The sequence below is a fragment of the Ascaphus truei genome, chromosome 3, assembly GCF_040206685.1.
Source record: "Ascaphus truei isolate aAscTru1 chromosome 3, aAscTru1.hap1, whole genome shotgun sequence".
NCBI lineage: Eukaryota > Metazoa > Chordata > Amphibia > Anura > Ascaphidae > Ascaphus > Ascaphus truei.
Window position 1 is genome coordinate 1,691,764 of NC_134485.1, and position 25,327 is coordinate 1,717,090.

Consider the following 25,327-nt stretch of genomic DNA (forward strand, 5'->3'; position numbering starts at 1 on the left):
CTATAACCACTCCATATAACTCCTTTCCCAGTGTTCCTATAACCACCCCATATAACTTTCCCCAGTGTTCCTATAACCACTCCATATAACTTTCCCCAGTGTTCCTATAACCACTCCATATAACTTTCCCAGTGTTCCTATAACCGCTCCATAAATCTTTCCCCAGTGTTCCTATAACGACTTCATATAACTTTCCCCAGTGTTCCTATAACCACTCCATATAACTTTCCCGTGTTCCTAAAACCACTCCATATAACTTTCCCGTGTTCCTAAAACCACTCCATATAACTTTTCCCAGTGTTCCAATAACCACTCCATATAACTTTCCCAGTGTTCCTATAACTACTCCATATAACTTTCCCAGTGTTCCTATAACCACGTCATATAACTTTCCCCAGTGTTCCTATAACCACTCCATATAACTTTCCCAGTGTTCCTATAACCACTCCATATAACTTTCCCCAGTATTCCTATAACCCCTCCATATAACTTTCCCCAGTGTTCCTATAACCACTCCATATAACTTTCCCAGTGTTCCTATAACCAATCCATATAACTTCTTTCCCAGTGTTCCTATAACCGCTCCATAAAACTTTCCCCAGTGTTCCTATAACCACTCCATATAACTATCCCTAGTGTTCCTATAACCACTCCATATAACTTTCCCAGTGTTCCTATAACCACTCCATAAAACTTTCCCCAGTGTTCCTATAACCACTCCATATAACTCCTTTCCCAGTGTTCCTATAACCACTCCATATAACTTTCCCCAGTGTTCCTATAACCACTCCATATCACTTTCCCAGTGTTCCTATAACTACTCCATATAACTTTCCCCAGTGTTCCTATAACCACTCCATATAACTCCTTTCCCAGTGTTCCTATAACCACTCCATATAACTTTCCCCAGTGTTCCTATAACCACTCCATATAACTTTCCCGTGTTCCTATAACCACTTCATATAACTTTCCCAGTGTTCCTATAACCGCTCCATAAAACTTTCCCCAGTGTTCCTATAACCACTCCCTATAACTTTCCCCAGTGTTCCTATAACCACTCCATATAACTTTCCCAGTGTTCCTATAACCACTCCCTATAACTTTCCCCAGTGTTCTTATAACCACTCCATATAACTTTCCCCAGTGTTCCTATAACCACTCCCTATAACTTTCCCCAGTGTTCTTATAACCACTCCATATAACTTTCCCCAGTGTTCCTATAACCACTCCCTATAACTTTCCCCAGTGTTCCTATAACCACTCCATATAACTTTCCCCAATATTCCTATAACCACTCCATATACTGTAACTTTCCCAGTGTTCCTATAACCACTCCATATAACTTTCCCCAGTGTTCCTATAACCACTCCATATCACTTTCCCCAGTGTTCCTATAACCACTCCATATAACTCATTTCCCAGTGTTCCTATAACCACTCCATATATCTTTCCCCAGTGTTCCTATAACCACTCCATATAACTATCCCCAGTGTTCCTATAACCACTCCATATAACTTTCCCCAGTGTTCCTATAACCACTCCATATAACTTTTCCCAGTGTTCCTATAACCGCTCCATATAACTCCTTTCCCAGTGTTCCTATAACTACTACATATAACTTACCCCCATGTTCCTATAACCACTCAATATAACTTTCCCAGTGTTCCTATAACCGCTCCATATAACTTTCCCCTGTGTTCCTATAACCACTCAATATAACTTTCCCAGTGTTCCTATAACCGCTCCATAAATCTTTCCCCAGTGTTCCTATAACGATTTCATATAACTTTCCCCAGTGTTCCTACAACCACTCCATATAACTTTCCCGTGTTCCTATAACCACTTCATATAACTTTCCCAGTGTTCCTATAACCGCTCCATAAAACTTTCCCCAGTGTTCCTATAACCACTCCATCTAACTCCTTTCCCAGTTTTCCTATAACCCCTCCATATAACTTTCCCAGTGTTCCTATAACCACTCCATATAACTTTCCCAGTGTTCCTATAACCACTCCATAAAACTTTCCCCAGTGTTCCTATAACCACTCCATTGAACTTTTCACCGTGTTCCTATAACCGCTCCATATAACTCCTTTCCCAGTGTTCCTATAACCACTCCACATAACTTTCCCCAGTGTTCCTATAACCACTTCATATAACTTTCCCCAGTGTTCCTATAACCACGTCATATAACTTTCCCCAGTGTTCCTATAACCACTCCATATAACTTTCCCAGTGTTCCTATAACCGCTCCATAAATCTTTCCCCAGTGTTCCTATAACCACTCCATATAACTTTCCCAGTGTTCCTATAACCACTCCATATAACTTTCCCCAGTGTTCCTATAACCACGTCATATAACTTTCCCCAGTGTTCCTATAACCACTCCATATAACTTTCCCAGTGTTCCTATAACCACTTCATATAACTTTCCCCAGTGTTCCTATAACCACGTCATATAACTTTCCCCAGTGTTCCTATAACCACTCCATATAACTTTCCCCAGTGTTCCTATAATCGCTCCATAAATCTTTCCCCAGTTGTCCTATAACCACGTCATATAACTTTCCCCAGTGTTCCTATAACCACTCCATATAACTTTCCCAGTGTTCCTATAACCACTTCATATAACTTTCCCCAGTGTTCCTATAACCACGTCATATAACTTTCCCCAGTGTTCCTATAACCACTCCATATAACTTTCCCCAGTGTTCCTATAACCACTCCATATAACTCCTTTCCCAGTGTTCCTATAACCACTCCATAAATCTTTCCCCAGTGTTCCTATAACCACTCCATATAACTTTCCCCAGTGTTCCTATAACCACTCCATTTAACTTTTCCCCGTGTTCCTAAAACCACTCCATATAACTCCTTTCCCAGTGTTCCTATAACCACTCCACATAACTTTCCCCAGTGTTCCTATAACCAGTCCATATAACTTTCCCCAGTGTTCCTATAACCACTCCATATAACTCCTTTCCCAGTGTTCCTATAACCACTCCATATAACTTTCCCAGTGTTCCTATAACCACTCCATATAACTTTCCCAGTATTCCTATAACCACTCCATATAACTTTCCCCAGTGTTCCTATAACCACTCCATATAACTATCCCCAATATTCCTATAACTACTCCATATAACTTTCCCAGTGTTCCTATAACCACTCCATATAACTATCCCCAGTATTCCTATAACCACTCCATATAACTATCCCCAGTATTCCTATAACCACTCCATATAACTTTCCCAGTGTTCCTATAACCACTCCATATAACTTTCCCCAGTGTTCCTATAACCACTCCATATAACTCCTTTCCCAGTGTTCCTATAACCACTCCACATAACTTTCCCAGTGTTCCTATAACCACTCCATATAACTCCTTTCCCAGTGTTCCTATAACCACCCCATATAACTTTCCCCAGTGTTCCTATAACCACTCCATATAACTTTCCCCAGTGTTCCTATAACCACTCCATATAACTTTCCCAGTGTTCCTATAACCGCTCCATAAATCTTTCCCCAGTGTTCCTATAACGACTTCATATAACTTTCCCCAGTGTTCCTATAACCACTCCATATAACTTTCCCGTGTTCCTAAAACCACTCCATATAACTTTCCCGTGTTCCTAAAACCACTCCATATAACTTTTCCCAGTGTTCCAATAACCACTCCATATAACTTTCCCAGTGTTCCTATAACTACTCCATATAACTTTCCCAGTGTTCCTATAACCACGTCATATAACTTTCCCCAGTGTTCCTATAACCACTCCATATAACTTTCCCAGTGTTCCTATAACCACTCCATATAACTTTCCCCAGTATTCCTATAACCCCTCCATATAACTTTCCCCAGTGTTCCTATAACCACTCCATATAACTTTCCCAGTGTTCCTATAACCAATCCATATAACTTCTTTCCCAGTGTTCCTATAACCGCTCCATAAAACTTTCCCCAGTGTTCCTATAACCACTCCATATAACTATCCCTAGTGTTCCTATAACCACTCCATATAACTTTCCCAGTGTTCCTATAACCACTCCATAAAACTTTCCCCAGTGTTCCTATAACCACTCCATATAACTCCTTTCCCAGTGTTCCTATAACCACTCCATATAACTTTCCCCAGTGTTCCTATAACCACTCCATATCACTTTCCCAGTGTTCCTATAACTACTCCATATAACTTTCCCCAGTGTTCCTATAACCACTCCATATAACTCCTTTCCCAGTGTTCCTATAACCACTCCATATAACTTTCCCCAGTGTTCCTATAACCACTCCATATAACTTTCCCAGTGTTCCTATAACCGCTCCATAAAACTTTCCCCAGTGTTCCTATAACCACTCCATATAACTCCTTTCCCAGTGTTCCTATAACCACTCCATATAACTTTCCCAGTGTTCCTATAACCGCTCCATAAATCTTTCCCCAGTGTTCCTATAACGACTTCATATAACTTTCCCCAGTGTTCCTATAACCACTCCATATAACTTTCCCGTGTTCCTAAAACCACTCCATATAACTTTCCCAGTGTTCCTATAACCACTCCATATAACTTTCCCCAGTATTCCTATAACCACTCCATATAACTTCTTTCCCAGTGTTCCTATAACCACTCCATATAACTTTCCCCAGTGTTCCTATAACCAGTCCATATAACATGCCCCGGTGTTCCTATAACCACTCCATATAACTTTCCCAGTGTTCCTATAACCACTCCATATAACTTTCCCAGTGTTCCTATAACCGCTCCATAAAACTTTCCCCAGTGTTCCTATAACCACTCCATATAACTATCCCTAGTGTTCCTATAACCACTCCATATAACTCCTTTCCCAGTGTTCCTATAACCACTCCATATAACTTTCCCCAGTGTTCCTATAACCACTCCATATAACTTTCCCAGTGTTCCTATAACCGCTCCATAAAACTTTCCCCAGTGTTCCTATAACCACTCCATATAACTCCTTTCCCAGTGTTCCTATAACCACTCCATATAACTTTCCCCAGTGTTCCTATAACCACTCCATATCACTTTCCCAGTGTTCCTATAACTACTCCATATAACTTTCCCCAGTGTTCCTATAACCACTCCATATAACTCCTTTCCCAGTGTTCCTATAACCACTCCATATAACTTTCCCCAGTGTTCCTATAACCACTCCATATAACTTTCCCAGTGTTCCTATAACCGCTCCATAAAACTTTCCCCAGTGTTCCTATAACCACTCCATATAACTCCTTTCCCAGTGTTCCTATAACCACTCCATATAACTTTCCCCAGTGTTCCTATAACCACTCCATATCACTTTCCCAGTGTTTCTATAACTACTCCATATAACTTTCCCCAGTGTTCCTATAACCACTCCATATAACTCCTTTCCCAGTGTTCCTATAACCACTCCATATAACTTTCCCCAGTGTTCCTATAACCACTCCATATAACTTTCCCAGTGTTCCTATAACCGCTCCATAAAACTTTCCCCAGTGTTCCTATAACCACTCCATATAACTTTCCCCAGTGTTCCTATAACCGCTCCATAAAACTTTCCCATTTTTCCTATAACCACTCCATATAACTTTCCCCAGTGTTCCTATAACCACTCCATATAACTTTCCCCAGAGTTCCTATAACCACTCCATATAACTTTCCCCAGGATTCCTATAACCACTCCATATAACTTTCCCCAGTGTTCCTATAACTACTCCATATAACTTTACCCAGTGTTCCTATAACCGCTCCATATAAATTTCCCCAGGATTCCTATAACTACTCCATATAACTATCACCAATGTTCCTATAACTACTCCATATAACTTTCCCCAGTGTTCCTATAACCACTCCATATAACTCCTTTCCCAGTGTTCCTATAACCACTCCATATAACTATCCCCAATGTTCCTATAACTACTCCATATAACTTTCCCCAGTGTTCCTATAACCACTCCATATAACTTTCCCCAGTGTTCCTATAACCGCTCCATATAACTTTCCCAGTGTTCCTATAACCGCTCCATATAACTTTCCCAGTGTTCCTATAACCGCTCCATATAACTTTCCCCAGTGTTCCTATAACCACTCCATATAACTTTCCCCAGTGTTCCTATAACCGCTCCATAAAACTTTCCCCAGGATTCCTATAACCGCTCCATATAACTTTCCCGTGTTCCTATAACCACTCCATATAACTTTCCCCAGGATTCCTATAACTACTCCATATAACTTTCCCCAGTGTTCCTATAACCACTCCATATAACTTTCCCCAGTGTTCCTATAAGCGCTCCATAAAACTTTCCCCAGGATTCCTATAACCGCTCCATAAAACTTTCCCCAGGATTCCTATAACTACTCCATATAACTTTCCCCAGTGTTCCTATAACCACTCCATATAACTTTCCCAGTGTTCCTATAACCACTCCATATAACTCCTTTCCCAGTGTTCCTATAACCGCTCCATAAAACTTTCCCCAGTGTTCCTATAACCACTCCATATAACTCCTTTCCCAGTGTTCCTATAACCACTCCATATAACTTTCCCAGTGTTCCTATAACCGCTCCATAAATCTTTCCCCAGTGTTCCTATAACGACTTCATATAACTTTCCCCAGTGTTCCTATAACCACTCCATATAACTTTCCCGTGTTCCTAAAACCACTCCATATAACTTTCCCAGTGTTCCTATAACCACTCCATATAACTTTCCCCAGTATTCCTATAACCACTCCATATAACTTCTTTCCCAGTGTTCCTATAACCACTCCATATAACTTTCCCCAGTGTTCCTATAACCAGTCCATATAACATGCCCCGGTGTTCCTATAACCACTCCATATAACTTTCCCAGTGTTCCTATAACCACTCCATATAACTTTCCCAGTGTTCCTATAACCGCTCCATAAAACTTTCCCCAGTGTTCCTATAACCACTCCATATAACTATCCCTAGTGTTCCTATAACCACTCCATATAACTCCTTTCCCAGTGTTCCTATAACCACTCCATATAACTTTCCCCAGTGTTCCTATAACCACTCCATATAACTTTCCCAGTGTTCCTATAACCGCTCCATAAAACTTTCCCCAGTGTTCCTATAACCACTCCATATAACTCCTTTCCCAGTGTTCCTATAACCACTCCATATAACTTTCCCCAGTGTTCCTATAACCACTCCATATCACTTTCCCAGTGTTCCTATAACTACTCCATATAACTTTCCCCAGTGTTCCTATAACCACTCCATATAACTCCTTTCCCAGTGTTCCTATAACCACTCCATATAACTTTCCCCAGTGTTCCTATAACCACTCCATATAACTTTCCCAGTGTTCCTATAACCGCTCCATAAAACTTTCCCCAGTGTTCCTATAACCACTCCATATAACTCCTTTCCCAGTGTTCCTATAACCACTCCATATAACTTTCCCCAGTGTTCCTATAACCACTCCATATCACTTTCCCAGTGTTTCTATAACTACTCCATATAACTTTCCCCAGTGTTCCTATAACCACTCCATATAACTCCTTTCCCAGTGTTCCTATAACCACTCCATATAACTTTCCCCAGTGTTCCTATAACCACTCCATATAACTTTCCCAGTGTTCCTATAACCGCTCCATAAAACTTTCCCCAGTGTTCCTATAACCACTCCATATAACTTTCCCCAGTGTTCCTATAACCGCTCCATAAAACTTTCCCATTTTTCCTATAACCACTCCATATAACTTTCCCCAGTGTTCCTATAACCACTCCATATAACTTTCCCCAGAGTTCCTATAACCACTCCATATAACTTTCCCCAGGATTCCTATAACCACTCCATATAACTTTCCCCAGTGTTCCTATAACTACTCCATATAACTTTACCCAGTGTTCCTATAACCGCTCCATATAAATTTCCCCAGGATTCCTATAACTACTCCATATAACTATCACCAATGTTCCTATAACTACTCCATATAACTTTCCCCAGTGTTCCTATAACCACTCCATATAACTCCTTTCCCAGTGTTCCTATAACCACTCCATATAACTATCCCCAATGTTCCTATAACTACTCCATATAACTTTCCCCAGTGTTCCTATAACCACTCCATATAACTTTCCCCAGTGTTCCTATAACCGCTCCATATAACTTTCCCAGTGTTCCTATAACCGCTCCATATAACTTTCCCAGTGTTCCTATAACCGCTCCATATAACTTTCCCCAGTGTTCCTATAACCACTCCATATAACTTTCCCCAGTGTTCCTATAACCGCTCCATAAAACTTTCCCCAGGATTCCTATAACCGCTCCATATAACTTTCCCGTGTTCCTATAACCACTCCATATAACTTTCCCCAGGATTCCTATAACTACTCCATATAACTTTCCCCAGTGTTCCTATAACCACTCCATATAACTTTCCCCAGTGTTCCTATAAGCGCTCCATAAAACTTTCCCCAGGATTCCTATAACCGCTCCATAAAACTTTCCCCAGGATTCCTATAACTACTCCATATAACTTTCCCCAGTGTTCCTATAACCACTCCATATAACTTTCCCAGTGTTCCTATAACCACTCCATATAACTCCTTTCCCAGTGTTCCTATAACCACTCCATATAACTATTTCCCAATGTTCCTATAACCACTCCATATAACTTTCCCGTGTTCCTATAACCACTCCATATAACTTTCCCCAGTGTTCCTATAACCTCTCCATATAACTTTCCCCAGTGTTCCTATAAACACTCCATATAACTTTCCCAGTGTTCCTATAACCACTCCATATAACTTTCCCCAGTGTTCCTATAACCGCTCCATAAAACTTTCCCCAGTGTTCCTATAACTACTCCATATAACTTTACCCAGTGTTCCTATAACCGCTCCATATAAATTTCCCCAGGATTCCTATAACTACTCCATATAACTATCACCAATGTTCCTATAACTACTCCATATAACTTTCCCCAGTGTTCCTATAACCACTCCATATAACTCCTTTCCCAGTGTTCCTATAACCACTCCATATAACTATCCCCAATGTTCCTATAACTACTCCATATAACTTTCCCCAGTGTTCCTATAACCACTCCATATAACTTTCCCCAGTGTTCCTATAACCGCTCCATATAACTTTCCCAGTGTTCCTATAACCGCTCCATATAACTTTCCCAGTGTTCCTATAACCGCTCCATATAACTTTCCCCAGTGTTCCTATAACCACTCCATATAACTTTCCCCAGTGTTCCTATAACCACTCCATATAACTTTCCCCAGTGTTCCTATAACCACTCCATATAACTATCCCAGTGTTCCTATAACCGCTCCAAATAACTCCTTTCCCAGTGTTCCTATAACCACTCCATAAAACTATCCCCAATGTTCCTATAACTACTCCATATAACTTTCCCCAGTGTTCCTATAACCACTCCATATAACTCCTTTCCCAGTGTTCCTATAACCACTCCATATAACTTTCCCCAGTGTTCCTATAACCACTCCATATAACTTTCCCCAGTATTCCTATAACCACTCCTAATAACTTTCCCCAGTGTTCCTATAACCACTCCATATAACTTTCCCCAGTGTTCCTATAACCACTCCATATAACTATCCCCAATGTTCCTATAACTACTCCATATAACTTTCCCAGTGTTCCTATAACCACTCCATATAACTTTCCCAGTGTTCCTATAACCGCTCCATATAACTATCCCCAATGTTCCTATAACCACTCCATATAACTCCTTTCCCAGTGTTCCTATAACCACTCCACATAACTTTCCCCAGTGTTCCTATAACCACTCCATATAACTTTCCCCAGTGTTCCTATAACCACTCCATATAACTCCTTTCCCAGTGTTCCTATAACCACTCCATATAACTTTCCCAGTGTTCCTATAACCACTCCATATAACTTTCCCAGTATTCCTATAACCACTCCATATAACTTTCCCCAGTGTTCCTATAACCACTCCATATAACTATCCCCAATATTCCTATAACTACTCCATATAACTTTCCCAGTGTTCCTATAACCACTCCATATAACTATCCCCAGTATTCCTATAACCACTCCATATAACTATCCCCAGTATTCCTATAACCACTCCATATAACTTTCCCAGTGTTCCTATAACCACTCCATATAACTTTCCCCAGTGTTCCTATAACCACTCCATATAACTCCTTTCCCAGTGTTCCTATAACCACTCCACATAACTTTCCCCAGTGTTCCTATAACCACTCCATATAACTCCTTTCCCAGTGTTCCTATAACCACCCCATATAACTTTCCCCAGTGTTCCTATAACCACTCCTATATAACTTTCCCCAGTGTTCCTATAACCACTCCATATAACTTTCCCAGTGTTCCTATAACCGCTCCATAAATCTTTCCCCAGTGTTCCTATAACGACTTCATATAACTTTCCCCAGTGTTCCTATAACCACTCCATATAACTTTCCCGTGTTCCTAAAACCACTCCATATAACTTTCCCGTGTTCCTAAAACCACTCCATATAACTTTTCCCAGTGTTCCAATAACCACTCCATATAACTTTCCCAGTGTTCCTATAACTACTCCATATAACTTTCCCAGTGTTCCTATAACCACGTCATATAACTTTCCCCAGTGTTCCTATAACCACTCCATATAACTTTCCCAGTGTTCCTATAACCACTCCATATAACTTTCCCCAGTATTCCTATAACCACTCCATATAACTTCTTTCCCAGTGTTCCTATAACCGCTCCATAAAACTTTCCCCAGTGTTCCTATAACCACTCCATATAACTATCCCTAGTGTTCCTATAACCACTCCATATAACTTTCCCAGTGTTCCTATAACCGCTCCATAAAACTTTCCCCAGTGTTCCTATAACCACTCCATATAACTCCTTTCCCAGTGTTCCTATAACCACTCCATATAACTTTCCCCAGTGTTCCTATAACCACTCCATATCACTTTCCCAGTGTTCCTATAACTACTCCATATAACTTTCCCCAGTGTTCCTATAACCACTCCATATAACTTTCCCAGTGTTCCTATAACCACTCCATATAACTTTCCCAGTGTTCCTATAACCACTCCATATAACTCCTTTCCCAGTGTTCCTATAACCGCTCCATATAACTTTCCCCAGTGTTCCTATAACCACTCCATATAACTTTCCCAGTGTTCCTATAACCGCTCCATAAAACTTTCCCCAGTGTTCCTATAACCACTCCATATAACTCCTTTCCCAGTGTTCCTATAACCACTCCATATAACTTTCCCAGTGTTCCTATAACCGCTCCATAAATCTTTCCCCAGTGTTCCTATAACGACTTCATATAACTTTCCCCAGTGTTCCTATAACCACTCCATATAACTTTCCCGTGTTCCTAAAACCACTCCATATAACTTTCCCAGTGTTCCTATAACCACTCCATATAACTTTCCCCAGTATTCCTATAACCACTCCATATAACTTCTTTCCCAGTGTTCCTATAACCACTCCATATAACTTTCCCCAGTGTTCCTATAACCAGTCCATATAACATGCCCCGGTGTTCCTATAACCACTCCATATAACTTTCCCAGTGTTCCTATAACCACTCCATATAACTTTCCCAGTGTTCCTATAACCGCTCCATAAAACTTTCCCCAGTGTTCCTATAACCACTCCATATAACTATCCCTAGTGTTCCTATAACCACTCCATATAACTCCTTTCCCAGTGTTCCTATAACCACTCCATATAACTTTCCCCAGTGTTCCTATAACCACTCCATATAACTTTCCCAGTGTTCCTATAACCGCTCCATAAAACTTTCCCCAGTGTTCCTATAACCACTCCATATAACTCCTTTCCCAGTGTTCCTATAACCACTCCATATAACTTTCCCCAGTGTTCCTATAACCACTCCATATCACTTTCCCAGTGTTCCTATAACTACTCCATATAACTTTCCCCAGTGTTCCTATAACCACTCCATATAACTCCTTTCCCAGTGTTCCTATAACCACTCCATATCACTTTCCCAGTGTTCCTATAACTACTCCATATAACTTTCCCCAGTGTTCCTATAACCACTCCATATAACTCCTTTCCCCAGTGTTCCTATAACCACTCCATATAACTTTCCCCAGTGTTCCTATAACCACTCCATATAACTTTCCCAGTGTTCCTATAACCGCTCCATAAAACTTTCCCCAGTGTTCCTATAACCACTCCATATAACTCCTTTCCCAGTGTTCCTATAACCACTCCATATAACTTTCCCCAGTGTTCCTATAACCACTCCATATCACTTTCCCAGTGTTTCTATAACTACTCCATATAACTTTCCCCAGTGTTCCTATAACCACTCCATATAACTCCTTTCCCAGTGTTCCTATAACCACTCCATATAACTTTCCCCAGTGTTCCTATAACCACTCCATATAACTTTCCCAGTGTTCCTATAACCGCTCCATAAAACTTTCCCCAGTGTTCCTATAACCACTCCATATAACTTTCCCCAGTGTTCCTATAACCGCTCCATAAAACTTTCCCATTTTTCCTATAACCACTCCATATAACTTTCCCCAGAGTTCCTATAACCACTCCATATACTTTCCCCAGGATTCCTATAACCACTCCATATAACTTTCCCCAGTGTTCCTATAACTGCTCCATATAACTTTCCCCAGTGTTCCTATAACCACTCCATATAACTTTCCCCAGAGTTCCTATAACCACTCCATATAAATTTCCCCAGGATTCCTATAACTACTCCATATAACTTTCCCCAGTGTTCCTATAACCACTCCATATAACTTTCCCCAGTGTTCCTATAACCGCTCCATAAAACTTTCCCCAGGATTCCTATAACCGCTCCATATAACTTTCCCGTGTTCCTATAATCACTCCATATAACTTTCCCCAGGATTCCTATAACTACTCCATATAACTTTCCCCAGTGTTCCTATAACCACTCCATATAACTTTCCCCAGTGTTCCTATAACCGCTCCATAAAACTTTCCCCAGGATTCCTATAACCGCTCCATAAAACTTTCCCCAGGATTCCTATAACTACTCCATATAACTTTCCCCAGTGTTCCTATAACCACTCCATATAACTTTCCCAGTGTTCCTATAACCACTCCATATAACTCCTTTCCCAGTGTTCCTATAACCACTCCATATAACTATTTCCCAATGTTCCTATAACCACTCCATATAACTTTCCCGTGTTCCTATAACCACTCCATATAACTTTCCCCAGTGTTCCTATAACCTCTCCATATAACTTTCCCCAGTGTTCCTATAAACACTCCATATAACTTTCCCAGTGTTCCTATAACCACTCCATATAACTTTCCCCAGTGTTCCTATAACCGCTCCATAAAACTTTCCCCAGTGTTCCTATAACTACTCCATATAACTTTACCCAGTGTTCCTATAACCGCTCCATATAACTTTCCCCAGGATTCCTATAACTACTCCATATAACTATCACCAATGTTCCTATAACTACTCCATATAACTTTCCCCAGTGTTCCTATAACCACTCCATATAACTCCTTTCCCAGTGTTCCTATAACCACTTCATATAACTATCCCCAATGTTCCTATAACTACTCCATATAACTTTCCCCAGTGTTCCTATAACCACTCCATATAACTTTCCCCAGTGTTCCTATAACCGCTCCATATAACTTTCCCAGTGTTCCTATAACCGCTCCATATAACTTTCCCAGTGTTCCTATAACCGCTCCATATAACTTTCCCCAGTGTTCCTATAACCACTCCATATAACTTTCCCCAGTGTTCCTATAACCACTCCATATAACTTTCCCCAGTGTTCCTATAACCACTCCATATAACTATCCCAGTGTTCCTATAACCGCTCCAAATAACTCCTTTCCCAGTGTTCCTATAACCACTCCATAAAACTATCCCCAATGTTCCTATAACTACTCCATATAACTTTCCCCAGTGTTCCTATAACCACTCCATATAACTCCTTTCCCAGTGTTCCTATAACCACTCCATATAACTTTCCCCAGTGTTCCTATAACCACTCCATATAACTTTCCCCAGTATTCCTATAACCACTCCTAATAACTTTCCCCAGTGTTCCTATAACCACTCCATATAACTTTCCCCAGTGTTCCTATAACCACTCCATATAACTATCCCCAATGTTCCTATAACTACTCCATATAACTTTCCCAGTGTTCCTATAACCACTCCATATAACTTTCCCAGTGTTCCTATAACCGCTCCATATAACTATCCCCAATGTTCCTATAACCACTCCATATAACTCCTTTCCCAGTGTTCCTATAACTACTCCATATAACTTTCCCAGTGTTCCTATAACCACTCCATATAACTATCCCCAATGTTCCTATAACCACTCCATATAACTCCTTTCCCAGTGTTCCTATAACTACTCCATATAACTTTCCCAGTGTTCCTATAACCACTCCATATAACTTTCCCAGTGTTCCTATAACCGCTCCATAAATCTTTCCCCAGTGTTCCTATAACGACTTCATATAACTTTCCCCAGTGTTCCTATAACCACTCCATATAACTTTCCCGTGTTCCTAAAACCACTCCATATAACTTTCCCGTGTTCCTAAAACCACTCCATATAACTTTCCCAGTGTTCCTATAACCGCTCCATATAACTTTCCCCAGTATTCCTATAACCACTCCATATAAGTCCTTTCCCAGTGTTCCTATAACCACTCCATATAACTTTCCCAGTGTTCCTATAACCACTCCATATAACTTTCCCCAGTGTTCCTATAACCACTCCATAAAAATTTCCCCAGTGTTCCTATAACCACTCCATAAAACTTTCCCCAGTGTTCCTATAACCACTCCATTTAACTTTTCCCCGTGTTCCTATAACCACTTCTTATAACTCATTTCCAAGTGTTCCTATAACCACTCCACATAACTTTCCCCAGTGTTCCTATAACCAGTCCATATAACATGCCCCGGTGTTCCTATAAACACTCCATATAACTCCTTTCCCAGTGTTCCTATAACCACTCCATATAACTTTCCCCAGTGTTCCTATAACCACTCCATATAACTTTCCCAGTGTTCCTATAACCGCTCCATAAAACTTTCCCCAGTGTTCCTATAACCACTCCATATAACTTTCCCCAGTGTTCCTATAACCACTCCATATAACTTTCCCAGTGTTCCTATAACCAGTCCATATAACTATCCCCAATGTTCCTATAACTACTCCATATAACTTTCCCAGTGTTCCTATAACCACTCCATATAACTTTCCCCAGTGTTCCTATAACCACTCCATATAACTTTCCCCAGTGTTCCTATAACCACTCCATATAACTTTCCCCAGTGTTCCTATAACCACTCCATATAACTTTCACCAGTGTTCCTATAACCACTCCATATAACTATCCCCAGTGTTCCTATAACCACGTCATATAACTTTCCCCAGTGTTCCTATAACCACTCCATATAACTTTCCCAGTGTTCCTATAACCGCTCCATAAAACTTTCCCCAGTGTTCCTATAACCACTCCATATAACTTTCCCAGTGTTCCTATAACCACTCCATATAACTTTCCCCAGTGTTCCTATAACCACTCCATATAACTTTCCCAGTGTTCTTATTACCACTCCATATAACTATCCCCAATGTTCCTATAACCACTCCATATAACTTTCCCCAGTGTTCCTATAACCACTCCATATAACTTTCCCCAGTGTTCCTATAACCACTCCATATAACTTTCCCCAGTGTTCCTATAACCACTCCATATATCTTTCCCCAGTGTTCCTATAACCACTCCATATAACTTTCCCCAGTGTTCCTATAACCGCTCCATATAACTTTCCCAGTGTTCCTATAACCACTCCATATAACTTTCCCCAGTGTTCCTATAACCACTCCATATAACTTTCCCCAGTGTTCCTATAACCACTCCATATAACTTTCCCCAGTTTTCCTATAACCACTCCATATAACTTTCCCCAGTGTTCCTATAACCACTCCATATAACTTTCCCAGTGTTCCTATAACCACTCCATATAACTTTCCCAGTGTTCCTATAACCACTCCATATAACTTTCCCAGTGTTCCTATAACCACTCCATATAACTTTCCCCAGTGTTCCTATAACCACTCCATATAACTTTCCCCAGTGTTCCTATAACCACTCCATATAACTTTCCCAGTGTTCCTATAACCACTCCATATAACTTTCCCCAGTGTTCCTATAACCACTCCATATAAATCCTCCATTAACTGGTCTTATAAACTCTACATATAATTTGTACTCTAAATTGTCCTTTAAAGACTCCCTATAACACGTCCCCTAGAACTCATTCCCTGACTTCACTGATAACCGCTTCACATAGTAACTGGCTACATTAATGGATCATGTATGGTTAGATCTGCAAATTAATTCCTACTGTATGAACGTTTTCAGCAAACATCTGGGACTGTGAAAGGGATTATTTCCTTATTATTCAGAAGATTATATAAATCTCTCATTACATCTGTGTGACGGCAGGGGGGAACCAGGCTCTTAAATAAAGGTTAAGTCCATTTTGGTTACCCCTGATCCGTGTATAAGGGTCCCAAAGAGTTAGCTCCTGGGCCTTGTAACATTGTACAGTATGCAATAAAAGTATTGTGTGTGTTTTCCCTTTCCGGGCGCGCCAGCGAGCAGGGATTGCTGGGGGATGAGTTTCCGGGCGTGTCAGCGAGCAGGGGTTGCTGGGGAATGAGTTTCCGGGCCTGTCAGCGAGCAGGGATTGCTGGGGGATGAGTTTCCGGGTGTGCCCGCGAGCAGGGATTGCTGGGGGATGAGTTTCCGGGCGTGTCAGCGAGCAGGGGTTGCTGGGGAATGAGTTTCCAGGCCTGTCAGCGAGCAGGGATTGCTGGGGGATGAGTTTCCAGGTGTGCCAGCGAACAGGGATTGCTGGGGATGACTTTCCGGGCGTGCCAGCGAGCAGGGATTGCTGGGGGATGAGTTTCCGGGCGTGCCAGCGAGCAGGGATTGCTGGGGGATGAGTTTCCGGGCGCGCCAGCGAACAGGGATTGCTGGGGTATGAGTTTCCGGGCGTGCCAGCGAACAGGGATTGCTGGGGGATGAGTTTCCGGGTGTGCCAGCGAGCAGGGATTGCTGTGGGATGAGTTTCCGGGCGTGCCAGCGAGCAGGGATTGCCGGGGGATGAGTTTCCGGGTGTGCCAGCGAGCAGGGATTGCTGGGGGATGAGTTTCCGGGTGTGCCAGCGAGCAGGGATTGCGGGGGATGAGTTTCCGGGTGTGCCAGCGAGCAGGGATTGCCGGGGGATGAGTTTCCGGGCGTGCCAGCGAGCAGGGATTGCTGGGGGATGAGTTTCCGGGCGCGCCAGCGAACAGGGATTGCTGGGGTATGAGTTTCCGGGCGTGCCAGCGAACAGGGATTGCTGGGGGATGAGTTTCCGGGTGTGCCAGCGAGCAGGGATTGCTGTGGGATGAGTTTCCGGGCGTGCCAGCGAGCAGGGATTGCTGGGGGATGAGTTTCCGGGTGTGCCCGCGAGCAGGGATTGCTGGGGGATGAGTTTCCGGGCGTGCCAGCGAGCAGGGATTGCTGGGGGATGAGTTTCCGGGTGTGCCAGCGAGCAGGGATTGCTGTGGGATGAGTTTCCGGGCGTGCCAGCGAGCAGGGATTGCTAGGGGATGAGTTTCCGGGTGTGCCAGCGAGCAGGGATTGCTGGGAGATGAGTTTCCGGGCGTGCCAGTGAGCAGGGATTGCTGGGGTATGAGTTTCCGGGCGCGCCAGCGAACAGGGATTGCTGGGGTATGAGTTTCCGGGCGTGTCAGCGAGCAGGGGTTGCTGGGGAATGAGTTTCCAGGCCTGTCAGCGAGCAGGGATTGCTGGGGGATGAGTTTCCAGGTGTGCCAGCGAACAGGGATTGCTGGGGATGACTTTCCGGGCGTGCCAGCGAGCAGGGATTGCTGGGGGATGACTTTCCGGGCGTGCCAGCGAGCAGGGATTGCTGGGGGATGAGTTTCCGGGCGCGCCAGCGAACAGGGATTGCTGGGGTATGAGTTTCCGGGCGTGCCAGCGAACAGGGATTGCTGGGGGATGAGTTTCCGGGTGTGCCAGCGAGCAGGGATTGCTGTGGGATGAGTTTCCGGGCGTGCCAGCGAGCAGGGATTGCCGGGGGATGAGTTTCCGGGTGTGCCAGCGAGCAGGGATTGCTGGGGGATGAGTTTCCGGGTGTGCCAGCGAGCAGGGATTGCGGGGGATGAGTTTCCGGGTGTGCCAGCGAGCAGGGATTGCCGGGGGATGAGTTTCCGGGCGTGCCAGCGAGCAGGGATTGCTGGGGGATGAGTTTCCGGGCGCGCCAGCGAACAGGGATTGCTGGGGTATGAGTTTCCGGGCGTGCCAGCGAACAGGGATTGCTGGGGGATGAGTTTCCGGGTGTGCCAGCGAGCAGGGATTGCTGTGGGATGAGTTTCCGGGCGTGCCAGCGAGCAGGGATTGCCGGGGGATGAGTTTCCGGGTGTGCCAGCGAGCAGGGATTGCCGGGGGATGAGTTTCCGGGTGTGCCAGCGAGCAGGGATTGCGGGGGATGAGTTTCCGGGTGTGCCAGCGAGCAGGGATTGCCGGGGGATGAGTTTCCGGGCGTGCCAGCGAGCAGGGATTGCTGGGGTATGAGTTTCCGGGTATGCCAGCGAGCAGGGATTGCTGGGGGATGAGTTTCCGGGTGTGCCAGCGAGCAGGGATTGCTGGTGTATGAGTTTCCGGGTGTGCCAGCGAGCAGGGATTGCTGGGGATGAGTTTCCAGGCGCGCCAGCGAACAGGGATTGCTGGGGTATGAGTTTCCGGGCGTGCCAGCGAGCAGGGATTGCTGGGGGATGAGTTTCCGGGCGTGCCAGCGAGCAGGGATTACTAGGGGATGAGTTTCAAGGGGGGTTTTGCGGAGGAACCGTTTCCAGAATGTGCCTAGGTAGTTGGGGTCCCAAGTTGTCGATTCCCATAAATGTACCTGGGAATCATGCCTGATTCTCAGATACATGTAGGCACATTGTCCCGGCAATATCTCCCCTTGAAACGCATGCGCGACTCACCCCTAGGGTATCCTGCTTCAGCACAGCCCAGAAAGGGGAATGAGGCACAGGGATGAATATGTATCCCTGAAGCTGGGGGAATCCCTAGGTTAAGGGGTGAACCCCAGCTAGTGCCAAGGTAACCAAGAATCAGTGTAGAGTTTGTGGGTGCCCCAACCATATATAATGTTGAGGGGGAACTCAGAGTCCAGACTGAGTTCAAAAGATAGTATGTGGGGAATAAGGCAGCTAGGAATAAAGTACAACATATTTCTTAGTATGTCCCCTGTACCCAGAGACTCAGAAGTATATTACACATAAATCTTAGTGTATTAAAACATACTTTAATAATGTACTGTAATGTAAAGTAATGTGCTTGTTACATTCAGAACCGATGTCCAAACAGGCTGCCCGAGCTAACCCATAGGCGCCGGTATGTCTGCTTGACATCGGAGTTCAAAGCAGTCAGAGGATGCCAGAGGTGAGAATAGCGTTTGGTCAGCGGGGAAAGGTGGAGTACCAGGTCCGGAGATCAATAGAAGTCCTCCGGGATGCCACTGGTTCTGCCAGACCTGGTGGAGCCTGCCCAGTGGGTGGCATGAGATAGCCAGGGACGGAGGTGGCAGGGAGAGAGGCAGCAGGGAGAGAGGCGGCAGGGAGAGAGGTGGCAGGCTTGCGCATGGCTCTTGGCTATTTCAGATTTCCTGCTGATCCGGCTTTTCTAGCCGGCTTGGCTCTGATTGGTTGCTTGGGAATTTTGCCGCGCGTTGATTGGTTACTGAGTTTTGTGAATGAAACTCAGAATACTATAAGAATCTGTGAGCCAATCAGATTCGTGTCACCCAGTAGTAAGAGCGCAGGCAGAATTTTAAAAGTTGCTCTTGCGCGAATAGCAGAACAACCGGCTTTGATTTCAAGCCAGGAAAGCGCCCGCCAGAGACTAAGTCCAGCTTTCTGCGGCCAAGTTCTCAAAATTGAGCGTAGCGGACGCGGATGGGATTTTATGCTGATTTGTGTTCCAAGAGATTTGTAGTAATTCGCGGTCAGGAGGGACCAAGTTCTCAGAAGAGAACGTACCGGTGGCGTGTGGAACTTTACGCCGATTTTGGTACTAGGAGATTCCGGGCTAAGTCCCCGTCCTGGTAAATCTCTTATTTAGAGTTCCCTGCACCTAGGAAAGTCTAGTTTTTGACCCCAGTCCCAAAGTGTGTGACTTTTTGTCTGTATTTTGCATATCTTTGTGTTTAAGCGAATTTGTGCAAATAAACTTCAATTTATTTAATTACCTTATTTTGCTCAATGTACTGTATGATCCTGGTAAAAAGGTATGTAACCAGGTCCCCTCTTGTCCCCCGGTTCCGCTTAATTCCCCCTCCTCTTACCTCCGGTGCAGGGAGGTTGAAACTGGGCGAGCGGGTTGCCGGAGATCCGCGGCGAACACCGCCTCAGGGCGCCACCATGATAAGAAGACTGGCACATGCGCATTGGTCCCAGTAGTTGAGGAGGCCCCAGCACAACGCTTTGCACATGCGCAGTGTGGAGCATAGTGGCAGCGATTAGGGAATAGCTCCACAAGGGGAACTACAAGCCCCAGTAGCCCCTGGGGTGAAGACCACATGGCGCACAACAGCCTATAGGGCTGTGAGGATGTCCAGGATAGTTACATTTCGTGCGCTAGGGGAGCCACACCAGTCGGAAGAGGGACCTATGAGGTGCAGGTATTGTCCAGGGAGCAGTGCTCCCCTGGACTAGGCCAGATCTTCCCCCTTAGGCCCCAGTTAGGCCCCGACTCACTGTAGCTTGTGACTGCCATAAGGAAAGCCCATAGTCAGGGACCTTTCCTCCGTAGCTGCATATAGTCAGGTACAGCACCAGTGAGACGCCACGCGGTGACTGCGGCCTGTGGTCCGGGACCAGACCAGGGACACGGTAAAGATGGTAGTGTGATATTATCAATGGCGGAATTCACCCAGACGCAGAGGCGGACACCATCGTGGACGGCAAGGTTGGATCAGACTGATCCTTCTTGTTATTCTGCAACACCCGGGTGCTGGAGCACCGGGCAGGTACCTAACAAAGTGCACTAACACTCCATGGGATAGCGCTATCTCCAACACTTTGGGTGGGCCTTGACATTGGGGAATGGACATCAGGGAATTGGTGCCTGGCACCCAATGTACTCTGGGGACACTCACTGTTGGTTTCAGGTTGAGCCTATATGACTGTGTGGTACAGGTTACCACTATTATTATTGTGTGTAGTAAAGGTTGTTAACATATATCTGTGTGCGTGCATCATTAGTATTGTTCCTGTAAGAGGATTATCCCACCTTGTTGGGATCCCTTGCAGGTGGAGGCGCTGTCACACAACGAATCAAGTACACCCCAGGCTCCCAGCGGCGGAGGTTTAGGCCTTCTGTGAGTCACAGATAACGCACCAAACACTCAGTAGCCACCACATCTTCCATAAGGGGGGGGGGGGAGTGTGTTACAGGTGTAAATAACCTGGTCTCCCGTGACAATCTGTTCAAACCTAATATGCAACATCTCTCATGTCTTGCAACACAAAGGCACATATTTATTAAGTGCTTCTATTCTGCTGCAGGAAGACAGTTTCCTGCTTATTCAGGTGAATGCATTTTGCAGAATAACAGCATGATCTAAAATATGCTGAAACTCCTAATCTCCTGACCTTGCTGACTTTACATTTGTTTATCTGCCTCCTGCTGACTAAGGTACTGAAATTGGTCTATTTGGTTTTCCTAATTAGTTTTTGATGGACACGCACCAAATTAAGGTTTTGCATCCTTTTTCTACAAACAACAGAACATCAATACGGTAACAAGGTTTTGGTGATCACTTGCCCTTAGGATTGTCATTTAAACTTCAAATGCTTGTATTGGCTGTGCATTGTTCTGTTAACAACTGTAGGATGAAATTCATAGGCAGCTTGATCAAATTAAAGTAAATAAAGCACCTGGCCCCGATGGCATACATCCAAGGGTTCTTAAGGAGATAAGTTCAGTAATAGCAAAACCATTATATTTAATTTTCAAGGACTCCATTTCCACAGGCTCAGTACCACAAGATTGGCACAGTCATTCACTGAGCCACTGATTGGACCACCTGTACTGAAACAGCGATATCCATTAAAGCCAGCCTATTGGCGGCACTTGAGGACTGAGTTTGGAGACCCCTGGTGTAAAGTAGATGTGCTGCCTATATTTTGCAAGGGAGCTAGATTGCAACCAGGGAATTACAGACCTGTAAGCCTGACTTCAATAGTGGGGAAGCTACTTGAATGTTTAATACGGGATAATACAGTATTCAGGAATACCTAATGGGAAACAAAATTAATGGTAATCGTCAGCATGGATGTATGAAGGATAGGTCATGCCAAATTAACCTTATTTGTTTCTTTGAGGCGGTAACTAGGAATTTAGACCAGGGTAACGCAATTGATGTGGTCTACTTAGATTTTGCAGAGGCTTTTGATACGGTGCCACACAAGAGGTTGGTGTACAAAATAAAGCAAATTGGACTCTGTAAAAATATTTGCACTAAATAAGTTGTGAGTGGAGTCCCTCAGTGATTGGTACTGGGACCACTGTTTATTAATGACCTTGAGGTTGGCATAGAGAGTGAAGTCTCCATCTTTGTTGATGACACTAAATTGTGTAAGGTAGTAGAATCAGAGCAGGATGTATTTTCTCTCCAGAAGGACTTGGAGGGACTGGAAACTTGGGCAGCTAAATGGCAGATGATGTTTAATACAGATAAATGTAATGGTTATGCATTTGGGAAGCAAGAAAAAACAGGTGACTAACAAGTTAAATGAGGATATATTAGGGGGATTGTGGTGATGAGGGGGTTAATCAGGCCATTAATAAAGGTATTATACCTGGCTGATTAACCCTAACTCGCACTGGGAGTGAAGGGGTTAAAAGTATATGCATTCCCCTGATGTCTTTGCCCCTGTCCCAGCCTTCTTATCCCCAATTTTCAGCCTGTTCCCTGCCTGCAGTAATAGAATTGCATACAAACTGTTCTATTAGGTCTTTAGGCACAAGATGGTGTTGTGAGCGCTGAGCCGAGCGCTGATTGAAGAAGCGTGGCTGCATATGGGAGGTCTGCTTTGTACAATACAGAAGGTATCCTTTTCCAAGCACTCGACCTCGTAACCGCAAAGTCAATTGGATAAGTGGCTTGCGGTTGGATTTGAAGTGGTTTTCCGATAGAATGTGTCTGTACCTTGTTAGCTCGCGTAACTTGAAAGGCGGAAAGAATATTGCTGTGGGAAGCCGGTCAATTGACGTGAGAAGTAGGTGAACTTAGACTCACACAAGAAAGCCTTTCAATTAAGCAGGCTAACTCGCGAACGGAGAAAGCTAGCACCCTGATTTTTGGTGTGCAAGTCCAAGTAAAGAACAGATATCAACAGTTACACTGATAATCTTATGTGTTTTTCTCAACATATTGTGATACGTCTTTAAAGATACACCTGGAGGCCCCCTGATCATCCAGACTGGACATTTTATAGGGTCAGAGTTCATTATCTGCTGTTTGGACTTGTTTCTTGGTGCTTGATTATTTTTGTTTTCTGCTACCAGGCAGTAGGCAACATCATCTGCACCGCCTTTTGGACACAACAGCCCTGGCCACTTTCCCTCTTCTAGTCCATTTGACTTTCTTGCAAGCTGTAGGATAATATTTGTTATATCCTCTAAGCTCTCATGAGCAGGTCCCTCATTACCGTCTGTACCGTCGGTATCTGCCTGCCCATATTTGTGTATAATTGATGTCACTCTGTGCCCGCAGTGCACCATGCTGCAGGATATGTTCTCTTTTCACATAAACAATTCTAATATGTGTCAATTTACATGGAAAAGCTGAGCCATTTGCGTAACATATGGTAAAATGTTGTACAGATGTAGCGAGAATTACTCCAGCGCCGTGGCTGAGAAAGTTTAAAGCCGCGGCTCTGGAGATAATGCTGATGCATACGCCACGTTGATGGTCCATGTTTTCGGATCAGACATCCACAGGGATAATCGTGTAGTAACTGTCTTGGTTCCGCTCCATGCCCCGGTGCCAAAAACAATGTCTTGCTACATCCGTGTAGCCGGGCCCCTTTATTACCTCCGGTGCAGGGGAGGGAGGTTGCCTGGTTGGTCGGAGTCGCCAGAGCTCCGCGCAAGACCGGGAGTGTGGGGATGGCCATCTTAGTTATCGCACACATGCAGTACAGGCGATGCGCATGCACAGTGGTAGAGTGCGGTGGCCATCTTAAAATGGCTCCACAAGATGCAGCGCGGGACTACAGGTCCCAGGATCCTTTGGGGTAGGATATGCCACATGGGACAAGCCAGCCAATAGGGCTCGAGGAACAGGAATGGAACAGGATTTCCTCCACAGCAGAGGGCACGCGTGCCAGTCAGACAGAGGGTGGCAAGAAGATAGGTAGTGTCCAGGAAGCAGTGCTTCCCTGGACTAGGCCTAGTCTTGCCCCTTAGGCCCCAGCTAGGCCCTGAGTCACAACCAGTTGAGTGTTGTAGGGAAGGCCCCAGATAGGGACGCTTCCCCTAAGTGTGCTCCTGCACCGGTGACCGGACGGCCACGTAGTGCCCTGCGGCCTGGGACCAGGAGGAATAGAGACATTGTGTGAGACCCTCCAGCTGGAGCTCACACCTCATGTGAGGGGATTAATGTTGGAGGCCCTACATCGTGGGACCTGACTGATCCCTTTGTCTCATCAGCTGCACCTGAGTACAGGAGTGGCCAGGAAGGTATAAGTGCACCAACGGTTCACAGGGGTAGCGCTACTTCATACATTGGGTGGGATTGACATTGGGAAGGACACCACGTGTTGGGGTATTGGGCTACACTGTGGGTTACAGTTATATAGTTATAATACTCTTATATACCCTGTGTGTGTATTCATTACTGTATTGGTTCCTCCAAGGGGTTATCCCTCCAATGCTGGGATCCCTTATAGGTGGAGGCACTGCACCGAAGGAGAAAGCGCTCCCCCCAGGCTCCTAGTGACGGAGGCTTTGGCCCCCTGTGAACAACAGGTACAGCAGCACGCGTAGTCGCCCGCATAGTTTCCCTTAGGGGTAGGGAAAGGGGGGTACATCTGTATTAACACATTCTCCGGATATCACATTCTTTACTGAACCAAACCCAAGAGAAATACTGTAGCAAGAAATTAGCACCATACAAAGATGCATTTAAACAGACCTCCCACTGAGTCCACTGTCCCC